The following is a 7,500-nucleotide window of genomic DNA, read 5'->3' on the forward strand; positions in this document are numbered from 1 at the left end:
CTCGTACGTGGTTTTCCCCATTTTTCGATGGCGCGCGTCCCGTTCCGTCCACGACGGGTGTTGACCTTTTTTTCCCATGTCCACGTACAGCCCGTTCACGGGTCCGTGTGTCGGTCCGTGTACGTGTGTGTGCCTCGTACGTGGTTTTGCCCTGTTTTCCATGGCGCGCGTCCCATTCCATCCGCGACGGGCGTCGGCCATTTTTTCCCCGTGTCCACGTACAGCCCGTTCACGGGTCCGTGTAAGGGTCCGTGTCGGTGTCAAAACCGGCGGATCTCGGGTAGGGGGTCCCGAACTGTGCATCTAGGCGGATGGTAACAGGAGACAAGGGACACGATGTTTTACCTAGGTTCGGGCCCTCTTGATGGAGGTAAAACCCTAAGTCCTGCTTGATTAATATTGATGATGTGTGTTACAAGAGTGGATCTACGAGATCAAGGAGGCTAAACCCTAGAATCTAGCCTATGGTATGATTGTTGTTCCTCCTATGGACTAAAGCCATCTGGTTTATATAGACACCGGAGAGGGCTAGGGTTACACAGAGTCGGTTACAATGGTAGGAGATCTACATATCCATATCGCCAGGCTTGCCTTCCACGCCAAGGAAAGTCCCATCCGAACATGGGACGAAGTCTTCAATCTTGTATCTTCATAGTCTTGGAGTCCGGCCGATGATGATAGTTCGGCTATCCGGACACCCCCTAGTCCAGGACTCCCTCAATAGCCCCTGAACCAGGCTTCAATGACGACGAGTCCGGCGCACATGTTGTCTTCGGCATTGCAATGCGGGTTCTTCCTCCGAATAATTTATAGAAGATTGTGAATACCAGGATAGTGTTCGGCTCTGCAAAAATAAATTCCATGCACCTCGTAGAGAGAATAATATTACACAAGTTCAATCTGCTGATGTATTTTGCGGCGTGACGTCACACCACTACCAAGCCTTTACTAGAATCGTTTTTATTGTACCACCTCAGCGCGTTTAGTGAAGCGGTTTCCTTGGCACGTCTTGTCGAAGCAGAGATCGTGTTCCCCTTATTCCGGGATTCCCATCAATACAGACGTGGGTAACCCAACCGCGCCATTGATTGCGGCGCTTGGGAGATAAGCGAGTTTTACCAGGCCGGTGGGGACACATGTTTTTGTCCGCCCATATAAGGGGATAAAGATCCAAACCTTTTACCTGCGCCTTCTTCCTCCTTGGCTTATCCATCTCCGCGAACTCGAGCTCCAGCACCCAAGTCCGCACTTCTCACCTCAACCTTCTCCAACTATGTCCGGAGCGGGAGGCAAGTGGATGGCCTCCTCCGTCACGGAGGGGCAGATCCAGAAGCTGCGCAACGTCGGATATTTGTCCAGCGACATCGCGCACCGGCTCCCCGACGAGGGAGAGCTCATCCCCACCCCCAGGCCCCATGAGAGGGTAGTATTTCTTCCCCATTTCCTCCATGGACTGGGCTTCCCACTTCATCCCTTTGTCCGGGGGCTCATGTTCTACTACGGCCTGGATTTCCATGATCTGGCCCCGAATTTCATCCTCAACATCTCGGCGTTTATCGTCGTGTGCGAGGCCTTCCTCTGCATCCAGCCCCACTTTGGCTTGTGGCTCAAGACCTTCAGTGTCAAGCCGAAGGTTGTGAAGGGCAGCCAAGCGGAGTGCGGAGGCGCCATGGTGGGCAGGATGTCCAACGTTACTTGGCTTGAGGGCACTTTCGTGGAAACTATCAAGGGGTGGCAATCGGGGTGGTTCTACATCACCGAGCCGCGTGACCTTGAATGGGCAGTGGCCCCCGAATTCAGATCTGGCATCCCCACACAGCTTACCTCCTGGAAAGAGAGCGGCCGGACTTGGGGTGATTCTGAGGAGCTGACCGGACTCCAAGCCTGCGTCCAAAAGCTGGTGGACAAGAAGCTCAAGCTTGTCAACATGGTCCAGGTCATGCTCATCCGCCGGATCCTCCCGTGCCAACGACGGGGTTTCAACATGTGGGAGTTCGATCCGGCGCAGCACCAGACTTTGAGCGGGCTCTTCGACACTACGTACGAAGATGTCTGGAAGGTGCTGTTTAAGGGCGCCGAGGCTCCCGCATCCGCTACCGAAGATCGCGGATTCAGCTCGCAGCGTCCGACTGACGAGGTAAGAGATTTGTCCTTTACGGGATGCTTGTTTTCCATAGTTTGACTCTATGCGGGATCTAAACTCCCTTTACCTTTGACAGGACTGGCTGGCGAAGGCCGAACAGACTATCTGTCCGGCCCCATTGCCAGAGTACCCAGCGGACGCCCGCCTAACGGGGCTGCTGGCTCCGGCACCCCACGTGGTGCCGGAGAAGAAGGCCAAGAATTAGGCCACGGGGACTCGGAAGAGTTCCCGTTTTCAGGTGCTATAGGATGACGACTCCGATGCCGACTCCTCTCACCAAGGTGAGGAGGAGAAGAAGAAAGCCTCTCCCCCAGCGGGGGGAGAGAAGAAAAGGAAGGCTTCCCCAACGAGGGAGGCCGAAGGGTCCAAGAAGGGAAAAACTCTTCCCCCGGACTACTCTGCCAACACCAGTGACGAGGACTGGCCTCCAAGGGCCAAGCCCCTGGCGAGATCGTGAGTATCCGGACTCCCGAATAACTTCATGGTTTTTCTTTTTTGCCGCACAATGTCTTTCTAATGCCGCATACAACCCTGCAGTCCGCCCAAGGACGATCTTCCCGCTTCGTCGAGCGGGTCCTTAGGTGCGTCGGATATGGATTCTCTTCCGACCGCCTCCACCCCCCGTGACACGGACGATGCCGAGGTGGGATCCCGGGAAGGGACCCGCCAGGAGGAGGAGGCCCCGGAGGTGTCGCAGGACAACCTCCCGGACTTTGCACCGGACTCGGCTCCGGATCCCATAGGGGCTCCGGAGTCCGGTGGGCGGCCCCTTCATAAGAAGGGCAAGATCGTGACGCCGGCAGCCTCCGTCCAACCAGAGGCGCCGGATAGCTTGCTGGAGGCGCTTAATGGCGCCTCCATCGAAGAGGAACACCGCACTGTTATGAGTGCGGTGATTCAGAAGGTGCAACTCGCCAAGAGCGGGCTGACCGAAGCCTGCAGCAGCCTTCTAACAGGCTTTGAGGTAAGAATTTTGATATATGTAAAATAGTACCGCATAGACAGTAGCCCCTGATGCTCGGTTCGGTGTTCGGAAAGAAAAGACGGACTGAGGATCTAAAGAAGATATACGCAGGAGTCATAAAAAATATGTCAATATGGGATTGCAGGTTGCACTGCTGACCTCTGCCGCACTGATTGCGGAGATCAATACTTTGAAGGAAAGCCTCGAGCGGTCCGAGAACGAGCTCGGCCGTGCCAAGAAGCAGCTCAAGGACAAGGAAGGTGAGTAACACCTTATTAAAATTGTACCTTACAGAAAAGGATTTTGGTTGCAAAAAGAATGACAAGGATAACGTGGGTATTGCAGGGGCCACTAACGAGGTGGCGACCCTGAAAGAGGCGGTGGCCGCAGCCGAATGCAATGCGGCCGTGAAGCGCACCGAGTGAGAGAAGCAGGAGGCGCGGGTGGCGGAGGTACAGCAAGAGCTCCAGGATCTCGTGAAAAAACATGAGAGCCTGGAGCGTGACTCGAAGACTCGAGAGTCTGAGCTTGCAACGGCTCTTGAGAGTGCCAAAGCCGCTAAGGCCGAAGCCTACAAGGCCCTCCAGGAAATAGTGGCATTGAAGAAAATAGCAGCGGGTAAGGCATTTTTCATGAAAAGTAAGCATGTGAGTGTTAATTACCTGTTGCTTACCCGAATTTGGAGCTCTCCAGGAGCGTTCGCAGATCTTCCTCGCAGCGTATCTGATGCTGCCGCATTCTACCGGGCCGAGGAGGGGAGCTCGACGGAGAAGGTCTTCTGGTCTCAGTATGCTGAGGCCGGACATCCGGTGCCCCTTAGCGACCAGCTGAAGCAGCTGGTCGAGCTCCACAGGGTGGCCTAACAGGCCATGAAGGGCCTCATAGTTCGGCTGTGGCCTAAAGAGGCCATGCTTGGGAGCTACTTCGGCCTGGTGCGGAGGTTGGTGGATGTGTGCCCATGGGTTGAAGTCATCAAGCACTCCGCTTGTATTGAGGGTGCCCGTCGGGCCCTTGCCCGCGCAAAAGTGCACTGGGGCAAGATGGATGCCCAGAAGCTTGTCACGGACCCGCCACCGCAGGGCAAGGAGCACCGCACGCCCGAGATGTATTATAAGAGTGTCCTGAAGGGTGCCCGCACTATTGCGGGTGAGTGCTCCAACGATATAATATTTGAGTAGACTCGCATTTTGTTATCCTGTGCACTGAAAACTTAGTTCATATGCGCTCAGCAACGCTTGTTAATTTAAAATATTACCTTCTGTGCGGCTGTTTATCAAATCTGAGAGATGGCAAGTCGTCGGCTTCAGCCCCCATGCCACGAGTGCTGGGGTGTTCGGGATAAACTTCAGCACTCTTGTTCCCATTTTTGGGTCCATCTAGGGATGCGCTCAACACAACGAACAAGGCAACCGGACTTATAACGCTTGAACACTCTCACTTAGCCATAGAATTCTATAATTTTAAATTTCGGCGAAGCCCCTAGTCTTCGGAAGGCCGAATTTGGGGCGCTATCCACGCCTGGGCCGGACTAAGTCGGCTCCTCGCTCTAAGTGGCATAAGTCTTTAAGGACTCGCAAAAAACCTCTCGAACAGCGACCAGCTCTCGCCTCATCATGACGGTCAGTTTTAGCTTTCTCCACTGAGGCGTTAACCCAGCTCAACTGGGGCGCAATCGCAGTGGTTCTCCCAGAGCTACCTTAGCCGATACAACGGAACATAAGGTACCAAAACATGGGAGCCGGGAAAACCCAACTATTGACCCAAGACATGATTCAGAGCCGATGCATACAATGCTATAAGTTCGGGGTGCCGCACTTGTGAAAGTGTTCGGACTTATCACACCATGATGTGGGAAACGTAAGCCCCTGGTGTATTTAGCCGTACCAAAATGTATGGATGCAACATGTCATAGAGGAACATATGTATAAGAAAGAAATGCAATTGGAAGCAAAAAGGTGCTGCATTACTTTATTCAAGAAAAACTGCTGTAAGTGCAGAACGATACAAATGGTGCGATAAGCAAGGGATGGGACTGTTAAACATGTCCCCCTCTAGGGGTAGGCTGCGGAATGGTGCGTAAAACAGATTTAATGCTCGTAATGGAGACCACCTGGATATTCGTTGTAGCCTTTCTTCTTCCCTGGCTGTTGCATCGTGGTTCGGTAGGTCTACTGCCGGACAGGGCCTCTGACGAACGGAGTCCTGTGGGTAAAAATAAAAAGGAAAGGAAAAAAAGGAACGACACACTTGAGAGCCCCTGGTGTGGTTGAGCCGTAGTCTGGGCCTATCATGGTCGCGCCCCTCTCCGCATGCCCATGGTATCTTTAGAGCGTATTGGTGTACGCGAAGGACCTGTCTTGACGTTTGACAGGGGCTGGGGTTGGGGCCGCACTGCTACGCGTGCTCGGAACGTGCCAGGTGGTCTTGTTGTAGGATACTCCGGGCGCGCTTAGCTGTGTCCGGCCGCTTAACGGCCGGACTCGAGAATTGCCTTAAGAGGCTGCATTGTACTTCTGCCGCGAGAGCCGATGTATGTTCCTCCGTGCGGAGAGAGCGTTCAGTGTTTCCGTTGACCGTGATGACTCCTCAAGGGCATGGCATCTTGAGCTTGAGGTATGCGTAGTGAGGCACCGCGTTGAACTTTGCAAACGCGGTACATCCGAGCAGGGCATGATAGCCGCTGCGGAGCGGAACTATGTCGAAGATTAACTCCTCGCTTCGGAAGTTATCCGGGGATCCGAAGACCACTTCCAGTGTAACTGAGCCTATACAATTGGCTTCTACACCTGGTATGACGCCTTTAAAGGTTGTCTTGGTAGGTTTAATCCTTGAGGGGCCTATGCCCATTTTGCGCACTGTATCCTGATAAAGCAAGTTCAGGCTGCTGCCGCCGTCCATCAGGACTCTGGTGAGGTGAAATCCATCGACGATTGGGTCTAAGACCAATGCGGCGAATCCGCTGTGGTCGGTGATGGTGGGGTGGTCCCTTCGGTCAAAAGTGATCGGGCAGGAGGACCACGGATTGAACTTCGGGGCAACTGGCTCCATCGCGTATACATCCCTGAGTGCACGCTTCCGCTCCCTTTTGGGTATGTGCATTGTGTATATCATGTTCACCGTCGGCACCTGTGGGGGAAACCCTTCTGTCCTCTATTGTTCGGCGGTCGGGTCTCTTCCTCGTCATCGCTGTGCAGCCCCTTGTCATTGTTTTCGACAATTAACTTGCCTGCCTGCTTGAATACCCAACAGTCCCTGTTGGTGTGGTTAGCTGGCTTTTCGGGGGTGCTGTGTATCTGGCACAAGCGGTCGAGTATTCGGTCCGAATTGGATGGACCCAGAGTAGTTCTTTTGAATGGCTTTTTCCGCTGACCGGGTTTAGAGCCTCTGAATCCGGCATTGACTGCCGTATCCTCACTATTGTCGCCGTTAATGTGGCGTTTGTTTTTGTTACGACGCGACCTGCCATTACGGTCCTTGATATCCGGACTGCCAGAATTTTTGCTGAGGTTGTTGCTGCGTGCTAGCCAGCTGTCCTCACCCGCGCAGAAGCAGGTCATGAGTGATGTGAGGGCTGCCATGGATTTCGGCTTTTCCTGTCCCAGGTGCCGGGCAAGCCACTCGTCGCGGATATTATGCTTAAAGGCCGCGAGGGCCTCCGCATCCGGACAGTCGACGATTTGGTTTTTCTTGGTTAAGAATCGTGTCCAGAATTGTCTGGCCGATTCGTCTGGCTGCTGAATTATGTGGCTTAGGTCATCAGCGTCTGGTGGTCGCACATACGTGCCTTGGAAGTTATCGAGGAATGCGGCTTCCAGGTCTTCCCAACTCCCAATTGACTCTGCTGGCAAGCTGTTAAGCCAATGCCGGGCTGGTCCTTTAAGCTTGAGGGGGAGATATTTGATGGCGTGAAGATCGTCACCGCGGGCCATGTGGATGTGAAGGAGATAGTCTTCGATCCAAACCGCGGGGTCTATTGTGCCATCGTAAGATTCAATATTCACGGGTTTAAACCCTTCGGGTATTTGATGATCCATTACTTCATCTGTGAAGCATAGTGGGTGTGCGGCGCCTCTGTACCGGGCGATATCACGACGGAGCTCAAAAGAGCTTTGTCTGTTTTGTTCGGCCCGGCCGGACTTACTGTGTCCGGCGCGACGGTTGTCGTCACGTATCATGGGGCGCCCACGCGATCCATAGATCGATCTTGATTGTCTTGCCTTATCCTCCAATATATCTCACAAGTCCGGAGTGTTCCCCTGTGGCTTTGTGCTTTTCAAGTGATGCTGGGGTACGGTTCTAGTGAAGGGCCTAGGGGCCTCTCTGTCGCGACCACGGGGTGGTCGGTCAGCCGTATTGTCTCCTGGTGATGCGGGTTCATACACCTCCTCCTCTA

The sequence above is a fragment of the Triticum aestivum genome, chromosome 1B (assembly GCF_018294505.1).
Source record: "Triticum aestivum cultivar Chinese Spring chromosome 1B, IWGSC CS RefSeq v2.1, whole genome shotgun sequence".
In the NCBI taxonomy this organism is placed as follows: Eukaryota; Viridiplantae; Streptophyta; class Magnoliopsida; order Poales; family Poaceae; genus Triticum; species Triticum aestivum.